Source organism: Canis lupus, chromosome 34 (genome assembly GCF_011100685.1).
Source record: "Canis lupus familiaris isolate Mischka breed German Shepherd chromosome 34, alternate assembly UU_Cfam_GSD_1.0, whole genome shotgun sequence".
NCBI classification, from domain to species: domain Eukaryota; kingdom Metazoa; phylum Chordata; class Mammalia; order Carnivora; family Canidae; genus Canis; species Canis lupus.
Genome location: NC_049255.1, coordinates 4,592,902 through 4,616,956, shown reverse-complemented (window position 1 = coordinate 4,616,956; position 24,055 = coordinate 4,592,902). Strand labels below are relative to the sequence as shown.

The 24,055-nt window shown below is 38.3% G+C and overlaps 1 long non-coding RNA gene and 1 pseudogene across 1 annotated transcript; one reads left to right on the top strand and one right to left on the bottom strand.

The window, feature by feature from the left end:
* Positions 1 to 1,775: 1,775 nt before the first annotated feature.
* LOC111093882 lies at positions 1,776 to 23,273 on the bottom strand. Its single transcript, XR_005383671.1, has 4 exons — positions 23,116 to 23,273; positions 21,920 to 22,067; positions 6,608 to 6,797; positions 1,776 to 2,339 (listed from the first exon to the last, which is right to left on the bottom strand). It is a non-coding gene; the product is annotated as an uncharacterized LOC111093882 (long non-coding RNA).
* LOC606906 (nucleophosmin (nucleolar phosphoprotein B23, numatrin) pseudogene) lies at positions 9,918 to 11,097 on the top strand (annotated as a pseudogene).
* Positions 23,274 to 24,055: the final 782 nt, after the last annotated feature.

Here is a 24,055-nt window from a genome sequence, read left to right as displayed (position 1 = left end):
ACCCACACCAGCATCCAAAAAAACCCGCTGGAGTTCATTCCGTCATCCTTGGTGCTGCACAACCTTGTTACACCTTAATGGCTTCACCCGTAAAAGGCCAGGAAGATGCCCAGCGATTCGTAGAGTTATGGTGAAATTCATTCATGCAAGAATTTTATGTAGAAGATGTGAGCATAAAGGTCTTTTAGTGCTAGAATCCCTCCAATGCTCCTCCTTTCAAGCCTGATGGCACAAGCTTTCCTGACTTTGAATCCATGAGCACTCCTTGAATTCGGAGATTTTAAGATATCTCTAAATCACGACGAGTCTTACAACCGAAGCCGTGTCATAGTTTAACTAGCAGAATTTTTTTTTCTTAGAAGTACGTAAAATAATGGTGCTTTTTATAACCAGTGGCATTTTACATTCTATGAAATACAGTAACTAAATGAGTCCTTCCAGAATTCAAGGTCTTTTTAAAAGCAGGTTAACTTTGGTATGGGATTTAATTAATCTCCCAGGAGCTTTTTTCAAAACTTGCAGAAATCTCACCTTTTGGACCAACCCATGGCGTTGAGAGGGATTGGAAAGGCCATCCAGCCATTTCTCAGAGATCCCATTGTTTACAAAGTTCGGGAAATGTATCAGTTTTCTCAATCACCACGATACAATGAAATAAATTAGGTGTTTGTTAACAGGGTGTTCTCTGGTTCAGGACTTCCCTACCACTAAGCCTTTTTCCCGGGACCAATTTGAAAGTGAATAGAAATGCTGAGAAAAAGAAGCCCAAGAGATTATGCAATTTGCCCCAAACACTCAGATAATAAGAAAGCCAGCAATGCTTCCATCACGCGCACTATTTCACGCATTTTTCAATGAAGCTAAGGAAGGCACCTTGGTATAGATGTCTCTTTGCTAATGCACTTTTCAAAGAATCTCAAATTAGTGGAACTTAAAGACATATTTACACTGGAGATTAACAACCACTTAGGTTGTGGAATTTTTTTAGTTCATGCGATATCCACGAAATTTGTCACCCAATTGCCTCCGAAGACCCAAGGGCAGTTTTGGGAGCATCCATGCTTTTTGGAGCAGATGGAGGTTAAGAGGCAGAAGCTAAGAGACAGTCAGAAATACCTCCTGTTACTACAGGTCCCTAGTGCCTTGAATCTGGCAAAACTTTTGAGAATACCCTCCAGTTACTGCCGCTGCCTTTGATTATGAAAATATCCTTATTACACTGCACTGCACCATAATCATTTGCATTTTTATTGTTTTCACTCAAAAGCTCCTAAGTTATTTAGATAAGCACCATTAAACAAAAATCTGAGTAATTAGTTCTTTTGATGCATCCTGGTGGCAAAAGCGGAAGTCAAAGACATTTATTAACAATACAATCAGTCCCAGGTGGGATTCACTATAAGCAGAGCTTAGCCCCAAAGCAACCTCTCATTAAATCCTGAACAGGAATTGGGTATTTCTCTCTTCCCATGCCATTCTTCATCAGCCAGCCCCTGCCATTTGTGTAGGATCATTATATCTTTCCTTCCACTAAAATACCACAAATCACTGCTAATGCAGAGTCCCAGAGGGTGGCCAGAAGACAACCATACATTCCTTCCACATCCATGGACTCACAGAACTTTAAAATCGGAAGAAAATCTTGGGGACCGTCTACCTTAATCTCCTCGTTTTACTCATCAGAGACTGAAATCCAAGTAAATGATTAAGAGACTCCCCAAAGGCCCACATATGGTCAATGTGACCCATACCCTCCATCTCCTGCTCCAGTGAATTTTTCAGCCCACAACCCTCCAAAGTGTCTCAGTGAAACAGTGCCTGGAAGTTGCCAAGCAGATTTGAGCCATTCTAAGTTGCTGATCTACAGCAATACATCCATTCTTTTTCCAGAATGAAAAATGTTATTAATGGTGAATGTTGACATAACATGCATAGATGAGGATATTTGTGGGATCTTAGGAAATTACCAAAAGGAAGATTCACATGAAAAAAATAGTGATTTTATTGTGTGTACATTGGAAAACAGAACTATGAGTTGATTGGCGGCGTCTAGGGCCGACAGGACACCTGTGCTGTCATCTATCCTCACCCGGTCCAGGCTACCCAGCGAATGCCATACCTGTCAGGGTCTCAGTCCCACATCTGTGAAATAGGCCAACCAGTTTCTGACTCGAATGCAGCTGGGGAGGGAGGAAATGAGCCAATCAACCCCAGAAAGCTTCTCAGGCTGCAGGTGCTCCTCTGGTCCTCAGATATGCTCCCGTCTGTAGGTGCAATGTGTCTTCAGAGCAAATGACATCATTATTGAGGCTTTCTCCCTTGGGTCGCATAACATATGGCTGCACAAACAAGATTTCAAAGAAAAGATTTCCTGTTAATTTCTCAGTGTTTTGCTAACACATGATCTCGGATGAATAGGCATGGAAAGGGGGCACTCACCCACCTCACCCACTGGCTGAGAATCACCCCTCCACCCCGAAATTTTAGCCAGGTGCCATAGAGATAAACTCCTACCTGCATGCCTACCCCTGAAGCATCATGCAAAATACAGACTGTGAGTCCTTCGCAAAACAGTTGTACTCTCCTGGAAATACTCGTACACCTAACCTCAGTCTTCCTAATGGAATATTTGGCAAATACAGTCACAGGCTAATACAGAAAAAAACACTAAGCTTTCAGGGTTGGGGACAGATATCTCAGAAGGGCCAAATACTTTGAATTTGACCCTAGGCTCCTAGTTTTTCTCACTTCTATAGCTAAGAAAAACAACACAGATTTACCACAGATTTAGTGTTGATTAACAGCAACAACAAAAACAAAAATACTTGCATTGTTCTATTTCCCATAGATGACTTTATTTTAACTCAAATTCCTGCTGTGCCACTTTAATAACCTTGTGGGCTGAGAAGACTTAAAAAGGAATCTTCCATCAGTCTTGGGAGGTTTGGCTGATTCTCACCGGATGTCATTCACAAGAAGTGCCTAAAACACTTCACCTGCCTGAAGCTGTACATGGCAGGGGAGGAGAAAACCCAAAAGATAAAGGAAAGATACGTGTCTAGATTCGACCTGAAAAGAAGAAGTCAGTGAGGTAGAGTCAGAGAGGCAGAAGGAAGAGTGGCAAATTCAACTGTGGGCATTGCCTGGGCGATAGGATTAGCAAAAACAGGATCCTGGCAGGGACCACTCAGAAGAGATGCCCGCATTCGCTGATGCGTGAAGACAACAGGTAATGCAGAAAAACACCTGAGCTCATTTCTCTTCCATTTTCTCCAACCAGACAATCCACAAAAGAGACTATAGTTGCAAAAAGTTCCAGATTAACTTTACCAACTATGTTGTTCGTCTTTAGCATTAATTAGAGCCAGAGGCAACTCCCTTCTTTTCCCTCTTCTCTCTCCCTGGATTTTCACTCTGGATGCTAACGAAGTAAGAGATTTTAAGTTTCACAGTCTCTGTTGAGACTTTTCAAATGGCAATAAGGAAAAAAACAAATTAACGTGGAGGGTTTCTTGACGGGAACAGTTTACAGTCAAACACCCCACTGTTGACAAAATCATCATAACTGTCACTTCACGCCTCTCTGCCAACTGCATAATTAGTGTCATTACCAGTAAGTCATGGAAATATAAATGAGTGTGGATTATACAACACAAAATTGCATAAATATGAATATTTCATGTGACCTATGCAGTGTCACAAATTGTACATGACATGGAATTGGCAATTGCCTCCAGAGGGTCCCAAGATTTTTCCTCTGGACTAAGGAAACCCTGTCAATTTAGAAATCTAGAAAGATATCCTGGGTAGATGTTACAGAAGGCAGGTGAATAGGAGGAGGAGAGGGGGAAAATATTCTCTTTGTAATCGATTTTAAAATACATGAAATTGCCAGTGTCTTTTATGCTTAGGACATGCAATTTCATTTTTATATTCTCCTAAATGGAATATAATTTCGAAAGAAAGTCTTTTTAAAATAACAGAGTTTAAAGCCAAATGCATCTAATTTGCTATCACCTACTACTCGGGATCACTCAAGTTTGAATACTTTTGCCGAAAATGTTGGGCCAGAACACTCTGCAACCCCATCCCAGTTGCCTGAATTCCTCTACCCACGATGGTCTTCCTTCTTCCTGTCTGACCCAAAACAGCTCAAGCCACACTGCTCTCTCTCATTTTTGAACTTCTTCAGCTTGGATTCTGGGAAGCACACACTTGGACACTTTTTATATTCTATAAGATATAACTATCAAACTGTTTTTGTCTGTATTTGTTGCATCTTTTGCAATTTCCATACTTCTGCAGACTCTTTCCTCTGTGTCCAAAATAGGGCTCAGAGGCCAGAGGTACTCATTACGTATGAGTAAGGAAAATTATTAAATTAAATGTCATATTCTTTAGATCCTATAGAAATAAAATAGGACTAGAAAAATATTGGCTAAAGCCTAGGTGTTCTTTTCAGCAGGGTGGGATCACAACCCTGAAAACCAGATACACACACACACACACACACACACACACACACACACATCATAGTATATTCACTGAAGCTTGCCAATGTGGGTCTGGAAATACCTTTGTAATCAAGGAGATCAATTATTATAAGCTCGGGTGTACATGGAGAAGCAGCTGAATCTCACATAGTATCACTAGATTACAGCTCCATTGGGGAAGAAAGTTTTGTTTGACTGTTCATAGCTATGGGAGGCAGAATAATGATGTCCAAAGATGCCCATGTCCTAAACCCTGGATCCTGTGACTGGGTTAGGTTACATGTTAGGCAAAAATAAAACCTAAACACAATTTTACCCCTACCTCAAAATTCAGTGCTTATCATGTTTAAATTCTCCATTTTTGACTCAATTATTATGTCTTTTAAATACTTGTACAATGTCATGGTGAAGTTTCAGAGAAACTTTGAAATCTGTGACTGTACTAGATAAAGGATAAATCCACTTGTTCAGAGTTCAAAATATAGATTTCTGTTTAAGAGATGAGGCCAGAAATAGAAGTTGCAAACTTCATCACCAAGCAACTGATATGATAATATTTGTGTTAGTGGAAACTCATTCCAGGTACAGTACAGAGACTGACTCGGTTGAGAAAGGTTGTGGGCAGACAAGGTAGGAACTCTGATGAGAGAGGTAGTGGCCTGTCCTTGGATCATGACCAAGGGCATGGATAAATGTGGATAAATTCTAAGAAAGATTAGAAAGTGATATTGACAGGGGTTGGCAACTGGAGGAGGGAAAAAAAATAGTCAATGGGAATCACAGTGGCTTTGGTCAACCAGGTAGATGATGGCCATTCAATGAGTGCAGAGTATGGGATATTCAGGTGGACTATGAGCTATGTTATGGTTGGTCATACAAGTTGAGTCCTGTTGGACGTGTTGTGTTTGTAATGGGGAGGTGATAGTGATTGTTGTAGATAATAATAAGTAATTGGATATATTAGTCTGCATCTCAAGGGAGAGATTTTGTTAGCAACAAAGATTTGGAAGTCATCAATATGTGAATGCAGACAAAGGTCAGTGTGTATGATAACACCCAAGATAAGTGTATAGATTGGGAATTTAGGAAAGAACTCCAAGGAACACTAATTTTAAGGGGCAGGACAACAGGGGAATCTACATAGGAGACTAAGTCCATGGCCAGAGCAAAAGAAAACCAGGAAAATTCAGTGTCATGATAGCTAACAGACAAGATTTCAAGATGGTGGATGTAATCCAAGGTGCCAAATGATGCTAAGAGGTGGAGCAAGGTGGAAACATGAGCATTGGATTTTATGAAGCTGATGCCATTAGGGACCTGAATAAGAATATTTTTAGTAGAAAAATGGGGAAGGAGATTATCCCAGAATTTGTTAAGGAGGGGTGAGTATAAGGTGAGGAAGTAGGGAAAACAAGTGAGACACCTCTCTCAAGAAGCTGGACTAAAAAAGAGCAGCAAGAAATGGAATGGTAGGGAATTGTAAGAAAATTTGTTTTGAAGAAGAAAAAGTATTGATCTGAAGGGGCCAGTGGAGAGGACAAAGTTGACAATTCATGTCATCAAGGAGACAACAGGTGTCATAAGGTCCTTAAGGAGATGGCATGAATCCAGAACAGAGATGGAGGGATGTGCTATGGCTGATGGTATAAGATCTGTCTTCCACTGTAACAAGAGGGAGGGAGGAAAGGATGGATATAGGTGGTCAGAGGTGAATTTTTAGGTTTGATGGAGGAAAATTGAAGCCATTGCTATCTTCTGGCTTTTTGTTCTTCTGTTAAGTAGATGATGAAGTTATCTAAATGCTTAATTTCAAAAAGAGGTGTTCCAACACATAAACCAAATTTTTAAAACAAATCCAAAGTTCTCAGGTGATAACCGTTTCAGCACAGATTCGAATTTTCAAAACCATAATACAATGGTTTGATGTAGTTTCAAAGTGGATTCCAAACATATGTGATGCTCAGCATTATGGAAGAACTCATTTACAATACTCAGAAAAAAATTTTCGTATCCCTCTACTCCTCCACAGATCTTTCATGCCCATAGCTTCTCCAGAGCTTCTCAAATATCAGACCCTAAAAATGTCCCCCATAATCCAGCTTGAGATCACTTACCTTACCCTCCTCCCATTTCCTGCTCTTTAGCTTTCAATTATGAAGATAAACTGAAGCTCTTGAATGAAATCCTTTTCTCTCTCCGTTACTTCTCAAACTTGCTTCTCTCTATCCATTTTCCAGATTCAAAGATCTGCATCATGGATGGTTCAGGAACAGGTCTAACAGGTATAGAATTTTTTCTGGAAGCCTGGGATAGAAAGTAAAAAGAATGAACAGGGAAAAAGAACTCACACATTATTAAGTTGTGGCACATCCATCTCATCAATATGACAAGAGTTGCTTTTGTAAAATATGATGTCAGTGTTGGAGAATGGCCCAGCATGGTCATCCCCACTGGAGTGTACACCCTAGTCCTGAAGGCTGCCTCCAAAGAAGGACAGGGGTTAAGTGGATAAAAGGTGATCAATAACTCTGAAAAATTGACTGTGGCACAGTGCTGTGGCTGACACTGGACAAAATTTGAATTATTGACCATGTATGGCATATGCATTTTTTAGACATTAAATCTCCAGGTACTAAAAGGTTCCAAAAGGAATGAACAAGAATATTGACCACATGACTCATTGGAGACTTGAGGTTATGTGGGACCAGTAACAAAATACCTGTGTGGGCTAATAAAGCTAGTAAATCCACAGAGAAATAAGAAGATGCATTTAACTCCTCCACCCAGGCATTGAAGGCATTCTTGTCTTTGCACATTAACAAGAAGAACATCAAAGCCCTTCTCATCAAAGTGCCAATGCAGAGAGGTTGTCTTATCAGTCAAGTGCAAACAATAACAAAATCTCACTGGCTTAACACACCAGGAGTATTTCTTGCTTGTGCAAAGTCATTGGTGGATCCAACCATCCTTCAGGACCTCCATCTTCCACGTGAGGGCTTAGCCCTCCAACTGCTGTGAATCTGAGTCTCCAGGGGAAGAGAGCACGAAGGGTTTCTGTGCTAGACATTTCCTTTTGCCCTTCCAGAACCCTTCACCAGTACTCTCTAGCCTGTTCTGAGTTACAGAAGTCTGATCTGTGTGATCTTGTCCTCATTGGACTTGACCAGTGGGGAACTCCAGCAGGATATCCAAGGACAGAACTTGAGTGACTTCAGGTGTTATCTCTCTACTCACTCTCCCTGGGGTCACAGGAGCCTGCTGCATCCCTCTTCTGAGCACCAGAGCTTGCTCTCTTTTTCCCTCTCTCTCTGTGTTCTGGTAACTGCCTTTTCTAGTGCCTCTTAAAGCCTAGATGCTGTAATGACTCCCCAATGTCGCCAACCCAGTGTGTACCACCATCCCTTATTATTTTCTTAAAACCCAGCCCACACCTTTGCAAAAACCATTGCCAACTTAAAATCCAGCCCATCCTTTATTAAACTATTTCCCATTACCTAGATTTTTTTTAAAGGTTTTGCTTATTTATTCATGAGAGACACAGAGAGAGAGGCAGAGACATAGGCAGAGGGACAAGCAGGCTCCCTATGGGGACCCCAATGTGGGACTCGATCCCAGGGCCCCAGGATCACAACTTGAGTCGAAGGCAATTGTTCAACTACTGAGCCACCCAGGTGCCCCCTGCCTCATTACCCAGATTTTAAATATTCTGTTCTGAAAATGACCCTCATCACTTTCACTTGGAATCGTGGACCAGACATGCCCTGCTTGACTCCTATGGGATGGGGAAGTTGAATCCTCTCAATAACCCAGGAGAAAAAAGAACCCAATATTGGTGAAGACCAGAAGTCTCTATCACAGAGGCCCGGCAATAGATGTAACATGATTTACGTGATACTTAGAGAAAAAATGGTCACTTTGCCATTTTCATCATTAGAAACAGCACATAACTCATCATAATTCCTTTTTGGTGTGACTGCAGACAGTTGGAGCACTTCCAAAAGCAGTGATCAAATACAAAATTACCAAATTAACCACCCAATTGGCAATCAGATTGAGATAGCTGTTTCCTCTCAGGTTAGAGGAGATTGCCCATTAGCTCTTTAGAAGAATAAGCAGGGCAAGTCACAGGCCTTATGCAATATTGATTGGATGTGTCCTCACATACAAAATGCCACAGAGTAGCTTTCACTTAGCTATTATACAACTGTCACAGAGGGGCAGAAATACAACGCTATCTTTAAAATATTTTATCTGCTGATTGGTTAAAACAATCTAACAGAGGTAAACATAACACCCAACACTGAATAGTCCATAAATGCCGAAGGCACGCAGGATGGTGAGAGTTGTGCTAGACTCTGGATCCCAGTCCATGCTCTCCAGGAACTAGCAGGGAGTCCTGGGCCACAATGAGCTTGGTTTCTTACATGTAAGCTGAGGCAACTGGATCAAGGGTTTTTTAACCTGAGATCAGTGGATATATTTTATGAGTTCTGGTAAAATTTTGCAAATTTTAGAATATGTCTGCATATGTATTTCTTTTTTAAACAAAAAAATCATAGGCTTCATAAGACACCAAAACATCCCATACCTCTCCCCTCAAGGAAAAGCTTACAAAGTGGGCTAGATGGTTTCCACTGGTTCTTTCAGATCCAACATTTGATGATCCTTTGGTCATTTCTGGTCAATATATTCATCCGATGAGAACACACAATATATTCTCATAAAACAATGAAATTGCCTCAGTATGGAGACTCAGTGTACAGTTGGTGCTCAATAGAGGTGTGTAAGCCTGAATCTGCATCTGATTTTTCCTAATTTTTGAATATGTCATTCTAGAAGGTTATAGAAACATCTGATATAAATGATCTTTTCTGGGTTTTTCTTTCTGATTATTTACTCAATAATGAGTCCTTCACTTGCTTCACATCCCACATTTCCATTTTATTCCCAGGGACTATAGAACAAGAGGTTAATGATAATCTCGTCCACATGAAGGTAGAGGACACATTTTAGTTAAGCAACTCAAATTTGAGCCAAGATTCTAAAACACCTATTTTAATAACTAGCGATTGTTCTGCACAAACTCTTCTCCAAAGAACAAACTTTAAAATGGTTATGAGCAACTCTTAATGGACCAAATTTTCTAACTTCAATGTCCTGAGGTACCTAAACTGCCAGCTCTCCGTGTCACTGTCCACTTACCTTAATTAACCATAGGTTCAGTTTTGCTTTGCAGTCTAATTGGGTCCTTGACTAATTGTGCATTAAATACTTGGCAGAACAGTGTAGACAATCTTACACAGCCTTCATTTCCCCCAATTTCAATCTGGGAAAGTTTAAAATGTCAGATTATTATGGCTGATAGTTTCCCAAGCAAACAAAGGAAATATGATAAAGTTTAAAGTGACTTAATTCCCTGCTGTGATTCCGTCCTGCGTGGCTGTTCTGAGGAACAGTAGTCGTGTATCTCCGTCCGCCTTCTCTCCCACCTAAGTGCGTGCCACCGCCCCATGGAAGATTCGATGGACATGGACATGAGCCCCCTGCGGCCCCAGAACTATCTTTTTGGTTGTGAACTAAAGGCTGACAAAGATTACCACTTTGAGGTGGATAATGATGAAAATGAGCACCAGTTATCTTTAAGAACGGTCAGTTTGGGAGCTGGTGCAAAGGATGAATTGCACATTGTTGAAGCAGAGGCAATGAATTATGAAGGCAGTCCAATTAAAGTCACACTGGCAACTTTGAAAATGTCTGTACAGCCAACTGTACAGGTCTGTACCCAGGTGTCCCTTGGGGGCTTTGAAATAACACCACCTGTGGTCTTACGGTTGAAGTGTGGTTCTGGTCCTGTGCATATTAGTGGACAGCACTTAGTAGCTGTAGAGGAAGATGCAGAGTCAGAAGATGAAGAAGAAGAGGATGTGAAACTTCTTAGTAAGCATTCTGTCCCTGGAAGTGGTAGCAAGATTCCACAGAAAAAAGTAAAACTTGCTGCTGATGAAGATGATGATGACGACGATGATGATCACGACGATGATGAAGATGATGATGATGATGATTTTGATGATGAGGAAGCTGAAGAAAAGGCTCCAGTAAAGAAATCTATACGAGATACTCCAGCCAAAAATGCACAAAAATCAAACCTGAATGGAAAAGACTCAAAACCATCAACACCAAGAACAAAAGGTCAAGAATCTTTCAAAAAACAGGAAAAGACTCCTAAAACACCGAAAGGATCTAGTTCTGTAGAAGACATTAAAGCAAAAATGCAAGCAAGTATAGAAAAAGGTGGTTCTCTTCCCAAAGTGGAAGCCAAGTTCATCAATTATGTGAAGAATTGCTTCCGGATGACTGACCAAGAGGCTATTCAAGATCTCTGGCAGTGGAGGAAGTCTCTTTAAGAAAATAGTTTAAACAGTTTGTTAAAATTTTCCGTCTTCTTTCATTTCTGTAACAGTTGATATCTGGCTGTCCCTTTTATAATGCAGAGTGAGCACTTTCCCTACCCTGTCTGATAAATGTTGTCCAGGTTCCATTGCCAAGAATGTGTTGTCCAAAATGCCTGTTTGGTTTTTAAAGATGGAACTCCACCCTTTGCTTGGTTTTAATTATGTATGGAATGTTATGATAGGACATAGTAGTAGTGGTGGTCAGACAAATGGAAATGGTGGGGAGACAAAAATATACGTGTGAAATAAACTCAGTATTTTAATAAAGTAAAAAAATAAATAAATAAAGTGACTTAAACACAGGATCAGGACCCACGGACATACATTAGAGACTAAAATTGTTTTTCCTTTACACTCTCTTCTCTCTGACCTGGTTTTCCTCTTCTCTGTTTTCCTACCCCCCATGTGAATATTGGTCTTTGTGTCACAGCTCAAGCCTCTCACTTAACACACATTTTTTTTTTTTTTTTTTTTTTTATTGAACACAGAACTCCCACTTGGGTGTTCTTAGCTAAAATATCATCTATAAAATCTTGTCCATTATCTTCCTATAATTTCCACCTTACATTTTAAAGTTGTTTTGATGAGCCATTGGATTGGTCAGGGGGGTTAATTCCAAAGTTTATGAGTTCTTACCCCAATCCTACATGCCTCAAAAGCAGAATTATTGGAAGAGTGCTTGAAGAATGGACTAACATGCAAATTCAGTGAGCTCGTTGGCACTGGATGAGCAGTGTGAACCAGACAAAATCACCAGATTATGATTTAGGACATCAGAATGCTCCAGCCTGGCCTCTGGTTCTCTGTACAACCAGACCATTAACTGGAGGCCCTTGTTTACTTAGAAAGGGTTAAAGATGATTTTTCAAAAGGATCACTTTAAAATTCACAAAGTAATAACTGTTGTGCAAATATTAAATGGACATATTGAACTGACTCAAAGAAGAATGCGATAAACAGATCTAAAACATCAAAAATACTGAAATGAATTTCTGATAGATGCAAAACGAGGCACAAAATGTAATCTTTCTAATGATGCTTGGATCATTTCTTTTTGCAGGGTAGAAATCAATTGTCTCACCACCAGACAAAATTAATTTGCATTTCTACGAGTTTTATATGATTTACAGAGCTGTAGTATAGTCTAGTCAAAGACAATCAAAAGCACAGCCCCCTATAGAATGAGATAACCCTGGAAGATCTGCTAGACAATTTCCATAATACTGTTAAAATGGCAATCTGTAATCTGCTGCCCATTTGAAAGGCTTTCAAAAATTTTCCCAATAAGCTTGCCCAGGAGATCATAAACACCGTCTCCTAGAATTACGCTTGATCACAAAAATGCTGGTCTCATTGGGTTTGGCCTGCTTATTTCCATGGCTGTTGCAGGAATGCTAATTAGCCATATATTTGCTTTGTAAATTGAGAACCATGCCATTCTGAGTTACTACCAAGGCCACAGAATTAAATCTTGTGTGGAAGTTTTCATAAGGAGATGGAATTTTATCTTTTAAAGCCTGTGCCATTTGCTATCCTGAAGCTACGAAACCAGATCCAAAACACTGTCCACCAACTATCACTTACCGCACCTGCAAATTTGGGTGACTTCCGCCCTTCACAGTCCTTCAAACTTGCTAGGGTTCTTGGCCTGCCTGGAAGTGACCTTCCTTACCATCTGTAGGTCTGGACCCTAAGCCAAGTAAACCCTGAAAGATACCCTTTTTTTTTTTTCTTTAAATTTGGTCATTATTCCTGATTAAGCAAGAATTCTTTTCAGACATTACACTCCTTCAATGGCTTCGGTTGCACAATTCAGTCATATTCTGGTCAAACAGTGGATAGATTTATGCGAAACCTAGCTAATTAATTATTTCGCCATGAGAAATAAAGGCACTTGGGTGCCTGGGTGGCTCATTGGTTGAGCATCTGCCTTCAGCTCAGGTCGTGATCCCAGGGTCCTGGGATCAAGTCCCGCATTGGGATCCCTATAGGGAGCCTGCTTCTCCCTCTACCTGTGTCTCTGACTCTTTCTCAGTGTTTCTCATGAATAAATAAACAAAATCTTTAAAATAAAAAAAAGAAGTAAAGGCACTTGATAGGAGTTGGTGAATTTGGGGGGATCAGTGGGAATCAGATATCATTTAAAAATGTTTCACAAAAATAAATAAATAAATAAATAAATAAATAAATAAATAAATAAATAAATAAAAATGTTTCACTTCCCTTTACATAAGAAGAGTCTACTTAACTAAATGTCTTTAGGAATGATTCAGAAAAAGTGCTTCTTAATATATACATACAAAAATAGAGCATTAACAAAACATCAAAAAATTCCAAGCAACTAATCACAACAAAATTTTTGTCATTGGTTCCGTTGTTCTTTTGTTCTGCTAGATCATGGGTCACTAGCCTGCTTTCAGGAAGCCATTTACTTTCAGATGAGGGAGAAACCAGGTGAACTTGTCTCAATCTGGTGGTACAGCTTGACAGTATCTAAGTGATGTCTGTTCAGAAATAGACATACTGTGCCAAGTATCTCTACTTAGAAGCATCAATAGTTCAAAGTACCTGCTATAGTTCTACGAGGATCTAAGACTAATGAGACTTATGAGAAGGTCTTCAGGCAAGCACTGGAAAAAAACAAAAATTATCTGCAGATGACAAATACTTAATGATTGTAGTTAATTTATTACTGTCATCAATAATACCAGAATGCAGCAGGATAAACTTCCTATCAGAGTATGATGCATAATTAGTTCATAAGGGTTTGATCAATGTGTCCCCTGAGAGTAAAACCAACCCCAGAGTCTTCTCATAAAGCATATACTTTCTGAAATATTTATATTAGTAACACTGCATCTGAACAAATGCAAGTAAAGGCTAAACATCTCTTCTAATTTGATGACTTTTCCCCTGTAGCTCTTGCAGTAGCATTGCACTAATTTAAGAGATACCTAGCACATTAAACAAACTTAATTGTTTCTAGTATTTCTCTTTTTATATGGTAAAAACTAAATCTTTGTGATTGCTTTGGGCCTTTGGGAAATCTCAATGATAGTTTTAGGTGTAAAAGATACCCTGAAATTTTTCTTTTATTTTTTTTTCTAAATCTAGGAACCAGTCTTAGTAAAGAAAAGTCAAAAGAGTGGTCAGAGGAGAGCTACGGCACTTGATTTTGGTTGGATCACAGGTGCCTGAGAACCAACTGCATGGTGACCTATTTAATCAAAGTGACAACAAAATATTTTGAAATACACATAAAAGGTAACACACTCATAAAGAACCTTAGCTCTTTCACAAGTGAGAGAACTTTGTTCTTTGGATTTTTCTTTTAAACAATCAAGGACATAATAAAGTCAACATAAAGCACAGAAAATTGTTCTGGGAGGCCCAAGTTCTCTGCTATGTAGACAGATTTTACAGAAAGTAAAGAATATTCTTTTATCTTGTAAATGATTGTATTAATCAGCAAACCAGTGAAACAAACCCATCAAAGAATGAGCAAACATAGCTAAAATTTTAACTTATTTTAAGACTTCTTTTTAGATTCAGCTGTTTTAAATCAAGGCAAATAGAATTTATTGCCCAGGTCTTGTCTTGCACGAAGTTCTTTCATATTCTAGAACAAACAGACTCTTATAGTAGAACAAAATTATTCCTTTTTCTTATAAAACAAAACCACATATCCATTTGCATTTCAATGTCATTATTGCTTGTAGTATAGTCTCAACCATGTATATTAATTATAATGTATCAATGTGAAAATTTCCTATTTCACAGAGAAAATTAGAGGGTATATGATTGAGAACTGTCTGTCATTTTGCAGTGTTTAAGCAGAATAACAACTTGTAAATATGTTCAACACACATCCTACACCGACACCCATCTCTTTTATATCTTCTTAAAGTGGTAAAAGTGAACTTGTTCAGTAACATGACCCAAAGATAACACATGAAGCTTAAAATTATGCTTAGATATTAATATTTCAGGATTCCATATTACATAGAAAATATTAAAGTGTCCAAGAAAATATCAAAGTAATACCCAAGGTATTAATTAGCTCAATTTAATATCAGTTTAAAGCTTTAAATTACTGAAGACCTGACACACTACGAAACATAATTATTATTGATATAAAAAGTTTGTTAGAATAATGACTCAATTTAGTTGAGCACAAATTACTTTTTGTAATCTTTAACAATGTGTTAGGAGTATTATTAGAGTATTTGATCCTGAAACCTCCATAATTTTAGGAAGTTCAGACTGACTATTTTCCTCATGAATGAGAAAATAACCAAGTAAAATAACAAATGTGCTTATATAAGCTTAATACTGACAAATCAGACCAAACATAGATTTATTTTTGAAAACCATAATGATTGAACCAGTCCAATTCACCAAAGATTTATCTTAATTATGTAAACTTGAGTTCTTAAAATGTTTCTGATCCAGCAGAATAATCATTTTAACTATAACTTTCTTAAATTATTAGAAATTCAATTTCATTACATTTGGGGAAGATTCAGAAATATTTTATTTATGTAAGTATGTGTTTATTTCAATAAATGATCAGAAGAGATCTCTTTTGCTTTAAGATACATGACAACCTAATTTGTTAATATCCTCTGGAGATGGATAAAAATCCGACTAACATGACAAAAAGAAGCCTTTCTCAATTACTTCTCAGACACATGGACATGAAGAAACATAGAGGATATGTAGCTTCAGTTCCACAATAGCAGCCTCAAGTCTTAAGTAAACACACACACAACAAAACTCTATGGCCTCGATCTCAAAGAGTTGTTCTCCTTTCCAGAAAGTCTTAATTGATTAGAGCTCAGAATAGACAAACACAAGAGGTGAATAAACAAAATTCCGTATTGTCTGTCACCCAACAGAAAATAGATCACTATCCTCCACCTGTAGAAATCAACAAATCCTAGATGATAGATCCAAATTTCCAATCACTGCTGTCTCCTTTGGAGAGTAAGTTAGCACCCATGTGGACCACCTGTGTGAACCAGAAACAAAAAACACTCAATCAGGGGAAAAGAATAAAATAAAATAGAGCATCCACAATGTTAAAGTCACTTTGAACTCAGATGAGAAACTATGGAAAAACTCATACAGGCTTGAACAGTCCATGACATGTACCTCTCCATCAATAGTTTGTCAGGTAAATCTTCATGTCTAAGTGGTGTCTTCAAGTTAGTAAATAATAATACAAATGGTCAAATCATGACTCTCATGAAATATAAACAGGTGTGAAAGATTTTGTTTTTCTCCTCAATTAATGAGGGAACTCTGATAGTTAAGCATCAATGCTTAGAATGTTCAGCCAGATTGGTAAGCCACAAAATTTTGCACAGATTCGTTTAATTGTAGCTACTGGGAATGAAGATGTTAGAGCAGGCACTGGTGACCCATTCCCTTATCCTAGTGTGAAACATCATATCTATCACATGTTCTTTGCAATTTTGGCAGTAATTAAAAACATTCATTATGTAAAATTTGATTTTTTAATCATCAAAATACATTCAAAGTTTGACTAAATAAGTTGGATGATCAAGCTGAACCAGCATCACCAGTGTTCTGCAGTGATATACATCACTGTACTGGGAGGCTGAAATCGGGGGCTCAGTTTCCAACACTGACACTGACAAACTCTACATGGCCAACTCCAGAGGTCTAGTATCTCATTCATAAAATGAAAGTCATCATAGACGGCCTCTGAGGGCCTTTCTGGCTCCAAGGTCAATGGGAATGTTGTTAATGAAAGGTCATCAGGCAACTGTTGTATATGCCTGGGTGCCCATGCAATTAATAAATTTCTGGTCCCTTCCACAGACACAGCAAACAGAATTTGGGTGGGATCCAGGAATCTGCATTTTAAATAATCTCCACATTATTCTTATACAAACTAAAGTTGGAAAATCTTTAGTGTATTGACTTTTTCCTGAGAAGAAAACAGTTATGATCAAAGAATAGTTATGGAATTGTTCTGGTAAATGGTACACTATTCACTGCCTTCAAAGCAAAGGTCGTCTACATTTTTTTTTTAATTTTTATTTATTTGTGATAGTCACAGAGAGAGAGAGAATGAGGCAGAGACACAGGCAGAGGGAGAAGCAGGCTCCATGCACCGGGAGCCCGACATGGGATTCGATCCCGGGTCTCCAGGATCGCGCCCTGGGCCAAAGGCAGGCGCCAAACCGCTGCGCCACCCAGGGATCCCAGGTCGTCTACATTGAATCATGTCTGAAATAATGTTGAGAAGAAATAAGTTTGTCACTATTTTAAAAATGGTAGTTCTCAGAGGCACTTGGGTGGCTCCCTTGGTTAAGTGTCTGACTCTTGATTTTGGCTCAGGTCATGATCTCAGGGTCATGAGATGGAGCCCGTGTCAGGCTCCACACTGAGCATGGAGCCTGCTTATGATTCACTTTTTCCCTTTACCCTCTATGCTGATAACTCTCAGATAGATAGATAGATAGATAGATAGATAGATAGATAGATAATTTTAAAAATAAAAAATAAACAAAAGTGGTAGTTTTCTATGATACATGGCTCATTATATCTGGCATATGATTTGAGCCATACACTCAGCCTCACTAAAGAATAGTTGTGAATAAATGTGCAATTCACTATGCTCATCCACATTGCCTTTTTACTTCCTTCTTTCTTATAAATGGTTTAAAGACAATCAATAAAAACAAATTCTGTTTCTCTAAAAATACCAATAAATGTGATAAGTCCTGTGCCACACTAACCAACACAAACAAAGAGAAGACAGAAATTATCTATATCAGAAATGAAAGAGGGACCATCACTCCTGATCCCATGGACATTAAAAGGTGAATAAAATAATACTATGAATAACTGTATGCCCACAATTTTAATAACTTAGATGAAATGGAGAAATTCCTTAAAAAACACAAACTATCAAAACTTATATGAGAAGTAGTTTGGGTAAGCATATATTTGTTCTTAAAAGTTAAATTAATAATTAATAACCTCTCCAAACAGAAAGCACTGGACCCAGATTGGTTCACTGGTGAATTATACCAAGCACTTACAGAAGAAATAATACTAATTCTCTAAAAACTCCTCCAGAAGATAGAAGTAGAGAGAACACTTCCTAACTCATGCTGTGAGGTCAGCATTATCATAATAGCCAAAACAGGCAAGGCAAAGACGTTCCAAGAAAAGAACACTGCAGACCAATATCTCTCATGAGCACGGATTTAAAAATCCTCAACAAAATGTTAGCAAATAAAATCCAAAATTGTGTAAAGAGAATTACACTCTACAGCCAGGTGAAAATACTTCAGATATGCAACACTTTTTCAACATTTAAAAAGCAATCATTGTGGGGATGCCTGGGTCGCTCATCAGTTGAGCATCTGCCTTTGGCCCAGGGCATGATCTTGGAGTCCCAGGATCAAGTCCCACAGCAGGCTCCCTGCATGGAGCTTGCTTCTCCCTCTGCCTGTGTCTCTGCCTCTCTCTCTCTCATGAATAAATGTGTCTCTCATGAATAAAGAAATAAAATCTTTAAAAAAATAAAAAGCAATCATTGTAATCCACCACATCAACAGGTTAAAGAAGAAAAATCATGTCAGTTGATACAGAAAAAGCATGTAATAAAATTCAACATCCAGTCATGATTAAAAAAAAAAAAAAAAACCTCAGCACACTGAAAAGAAAGAGGAACTTCCTCAATTTTATTTTATAACATTTCCAAAACAACAACAACAACAACAAACCAGTAGCTGACATCATACTTAATGGTGAGAGATTGGATACTTTTCCTTTAAAAATAGTAAAAAGGTAAAATGTTCTTTCTCACCATTCCTGTTCAACACTATACTAGAAATCCTAATAGTGTAATAAGACAAGAAAAAAAAAATAAAGGTTATATGTATTGAAAAGGAAGAAATAAAATGGTCTTTATTCACAGATAGTATGATTGTCTATATAGACAATGCCAAAGAATGCATGAAATAACTCCTGGAACTAATAAGAGAACATAACAAACTAATAGGATAGAAAATTAATACACAAAAGGCAAATTTCTTTCTCTTTAATAGTTTCTCTTTCATTGTGGAAAAATGTTAATCCAAACAAATGGGCATGCCACTCTGAGAAGGCTGTGGCCAAATTGAGGAGAAAATACCCTGACAAATTAATAATCCTCTGAAAGAAATAGTGCAACATATGCTCTTTCTTTTTATACTCCTCACTTCAGATTTTTTTTTGGAATTGGATGAGAGGAAGGATGTCATCTAAGAGTAAGATTCAATGGGAAAATATCCTAACTAAAAATGATGGTCTTGATGGTTATACTTTTGTATCAGGAAAAAAAAAAAAAACAAAAAAAACCTTCACAGTTTGATCCAGGAAAATAGGAACTTATCCTTCCTTTATACAAATGGAAGACTTAAATCTCTATGTCACTTTAAAATTTTAGGGTAGAGGAAATTAATATAATTAATTATATTACCTTAATACCTTTGCAAAATAATTTTGATACTTTTCTTCTTTCCTATGTATTCACTTTATTTTTTTTTTTCAGTTTGAAAGTAGTCATGCACCAGATTACAAAAATAATTGTGGTATATACCTTAATTCACCCTTCTAATAAGCCTGATTGATGTAGTCTTCCTTACTGCCAGCATCTTCACCTTCTATAAAACGGGTGGTCTTTTACTTCGTTCCCCCTCATGGAGAAGATAATTTGAAGGGCCACAAAAAGTTGAGGCTCTGAAACATTTTCCAACAGTACAGATCTCATGTATCAGATCCTCCATGCATATGATGCCCTGTTTACTAAAAGATCGTGCAATCAATGTGTTATCTGTCAGAGCAATCGGCTTCTTACTGATTTTGCCACAACCACACTTGTAGATCAATTCATTCACTTCGGGCTTGGGTCCCCTCATGCTATTTATGGTTCCACAATCCTTAGCATGTTAATTGAAGTCTTGTTGAGCTTATCAAAGGTGTCATTAAAGATCTGGCAAAGGCAAAGAAACTCCCAAACTCTTCAAGCCTTTGGTCTCACACCATTGATACCTCTGATCCTGATAACAAATACCAATTAGGATCCCACAGGTATGGAGAAGTCGCCAGCTCTTCTTGCCACCCTCGCCATTCGAATCTCAGTTCTGTACACCTGCCTATATTCCTTTTGGTAACACTAAGCTTTTTCATAGATTAGCTTCCTCCTTGCCTTTCGAAGCATCTTTTGGGCCAACTTCTTTCTCAGCTTCTTGATCTTCAACTCTGCAAAATTCCTTCGCTTTTTCTTAGAGGTTTCTGGCACAGCAGGAAACTTCTTTTTCTTCTCTTCTGCACCCACCATGGTGACAGCCAGAAAACAGCGCTATGTATTCACTTTAAAGAAGAATTATTTGTCATTTTCCCTAAACTCCTTCTGCCCTTTGAAATATTTTTATATAGCCTTTTATCTGTTATCCAGGGGGCTGTGATTCTCTGTGCTCACTCCCTGACGGTGTGTGTGTCATCAAATATAAGAGTTGCAAGGGTTGCAATAGTAATTACTACCCTGTTACTGAACAGCTAGTAATTGCTGCAGTAAAACTGGGCATAATTGTTCAGACTACACCTTGCTCTGGCTCCAGACAGTGTTTGCTTGTGAAGGCCACTTTACCCAGCTTTTTGTGGAGCTCCACTGAACCATCTTCCAGAACCCTGAGATCTGACAACATTTCCAAATCCCGAGGCTAGTCCCATGTACTCCTCTGGAGAGACTGAGCAAGGGGAACCTGGATGACTTTAAGTGACACTACCTTTGGGCTGGTTCATGTGCATTCCCATGAGCCTCGCACCACCCGCCATCATCTTCCTGGATGCACAGAGCCTTTGAAAAGTGAAAAGTGTACAGCAGAGCACCACATCCTCCTCTTCCATTATAAGAATGTGGAAACCCTTTCACCAGCCCCACTTTGACAACAATAGAAGAATATCCTGTCTTAATTCCTTCCACACTTAACTGAGCATGCTGATCCTGCCAGAGGTGGGTCTTCAGCCTATCCAACATTCTGTTCACTGTTCTCACACCTACCTACACAGCTTCTCAAATAAAATAACCCTAAGAAATAAAAGATCTATTCAAAGAATTTCTGCATATAAATGCACAAAACATGATATCGTACCTTTTATATCTCTCGGGAGAGTCAAAGGATCCCAAATTTGGGTTATTAATATCACTAAAACCTGGTTCATATCACCAGCTTCCCAAGGGAAAAATATTAGATTTCACAGCATTTCAAACTAAACTATATTGCTGGTGATGCAGCCCTTCCCAACCAGAACAAAGACACCATTTGTGTTACTACGTGGGTGAGTGTCTGAGTACATCACAGCATAGAACTGATGAGTTGTCCTGAAAACTTTCATTTTTCCAAAATGGGTTTCTGTGTGAAAGTTTGCAGTGATCTGAATCTTTTCCTTTCATTCCTCATTTTTAAAACATAGCACAAAAGCTGCTAACAAATCTAGGCTTGACACCTACTTGTTGGAATCCAGAAAAGAAAGGGTGACAAACTTCACACCACTAGGGGAGAGGATGTCTTTCAAAAAACACCCTTCTGGTAATGGAGAATGAATTGCAATTTGTGAGAGTTCCTTGTCTCTAACCTTGCACAGGAAATATTTCCTCAGGGATGAGAGGCTTTGTCTGAATTGGAAACAGAAAAGAATTCTCTTCGGGGAATTCCTATCAAAAAGAAAGAAAAAAATATGTCCTATTGCCTTTTCTCAATGGAATACTCTTGTAGAAATGCACACCAGGATAACAAAAGATAATATTCCAGGAACCTTCTTCATACATAGCCAAATCACAGAAAAAAGTATACGAACTTGTAAAAACAGAAGGAAGCCACTGAGGAGCAAGTATAAATTGCCCCTCTCCCTAAGTAATGCCCATATCAAAATCTTGCTTAAGCTTACCCTTTGGAGGATTCATTTTGTAGATTTAAACTTAAATTGAAGAAGTAGAATCAAGAAAGTCACAAAAAGTGGTGTGAGAAATATTATGTATGAGGGAAAACAGCAACCCCAGCATTCACTCTATGACTCCATGAATCCCAACGAAAACCTAGAAAAGGAAACAAACAGTCGGAAGTTATTGTCTATAAATGGACCAGATGTGCAACAACAGCTGAAAACCTGCTCTGCCAAGGGGCAGAGTGGGAAGCAAAGGCAAGCACCAGAACAAAGGAAAGCATGGGGAAGAGCAAAGTGCTGTGAACCCCAGCATACCACAAAGAATTAAAGCCATGAAAACCACAGTGATGGGGCATTAGACTCTGCAAGGAAAAGAGGAGGAGGAAATAAACATAAAACAGGCCATTTTCAAATGAATTGCTGTGCACTCCTAACCAATCTAGAGAGGCATTGTGTAGCTAGTAAAACAATATGGAAAATAAAAGTGAATGTTTGTAGAAGTTCAAAAAGCAAAACAATGCAAGAATCTAATTACTTTACAATTTAGGGAGGATAAAAGAGAAGGCACAAAGATTGAAGAGAAAATTGAAATGACCTCCTAGCCTTTATCCTTCCTAGAGGTCCATAGGGATTTATTTAAAAAGAAATTAAAAGGTTATGTGTTTAACCAGTCAGACAGGAAGGATAACAAAGGGCCTGGGGAAAACGGGGATGATAGAGAATGTACAGGAGACAAAGGTTTTGAAAAGTTCATCGTATTTTCCCCTAATTCCAGAAGGATTATATATCACTTATGTGTCTGAAATCTTCACAGAAGTGTGTCAGTGTGCCAGTCACTTTTCTGTACCCTTCTAGGACTTACTTCTCATATTTGTCACATGTTTGCTTTTTAGGAAAATGCTTAGTTCTATGGAAACTTCAAAGATCACCTTTGAAAGTATCTTTCAGATTAAAGTGCCCTGGTAGGATTGGGGTTTTTAAGATTAAAATAATTTCTGGCTAGAGTTTTTGAGCTCTTCCCAACATCTTATGAAAATACCTGCAAAGACCATCTATTGAGGCAAAACTTGCATTTCCAACAAAACGAAGACTCACAGTCAGCTTATGACTTCAGTCTAGAAAAAATTTCTGCTAAGAGGGAAATCTGAGAAGAATTAGCCTGTTCATAACATGTATGTCCCTTACATGTGTAAACGTACATGCAAACATTGTCCACCTCCAGGAAGATGAGAAAACACCAGGTCATTCACAGCCTCTCTGTCCAAACTCAGAGAAGTATCGTGTATGATAAACATTTTTTCTAGATGTCTCAAACAAGACCACATGGCATAGAATCCAGGAATCCGAGTTTTAGAAACCATACCTAGAGAAGGAACCAGAGATTTCGACCAAGATTTATGGGTAGATATGCTTATGGGAGCTTCTTAAAATCAAAAAATAAACGGGCAACCACCTGAACAATCATCAGCAAGGGGAATGTTAAGAAATCATGACATAGCCATGAAGTTACTTATAGAAGCCATGCTTTAGAAAAAATTTAACAACATGAAAACATGCTCACAATACAGATTCAAGTGATTAAAAAGTAGAATATAAAATTTGTTTACAGTACAAACCCAAACACGTTAAAATAACACACACACACACACACACACACTCACCCAATACACACAAAAACACACCCCTAGAACAAGCCTGAGTCAATACATAAATGAGTTAGCAGTGGTTGTCTCTGGGTGGCAGAAATACAACTTTAATTTTACTCTTATACCATTAAAATTTGTCTACAATGAGCATAATGTAGCTTTTATAATAATAAAAATGGTATTCAATTATTTAAACAAAACACAAATGGAGTGCCCATCGTGAGGCTTTGAACAACACTGAACCTGGATCTGAGACCATTACATATTCCTGCATCGACAGAGACAAGTTCATCGCTCTTTCCTGAATCTCAAGCGAGAATAGACGTCTCCTGGGTTGGGATGAGATTACGTGGAATAATTCAATTAAAATGACATATTTTAAGTGCCGAATACAACTCTAGCACAAAGTAGGTATGAATACTCTGTAGCCAAATCTAAATACTTACAATGGAAGTAGTCAGTGATCTGTCAAAAAAAAAAAAAAAAAAAAAAG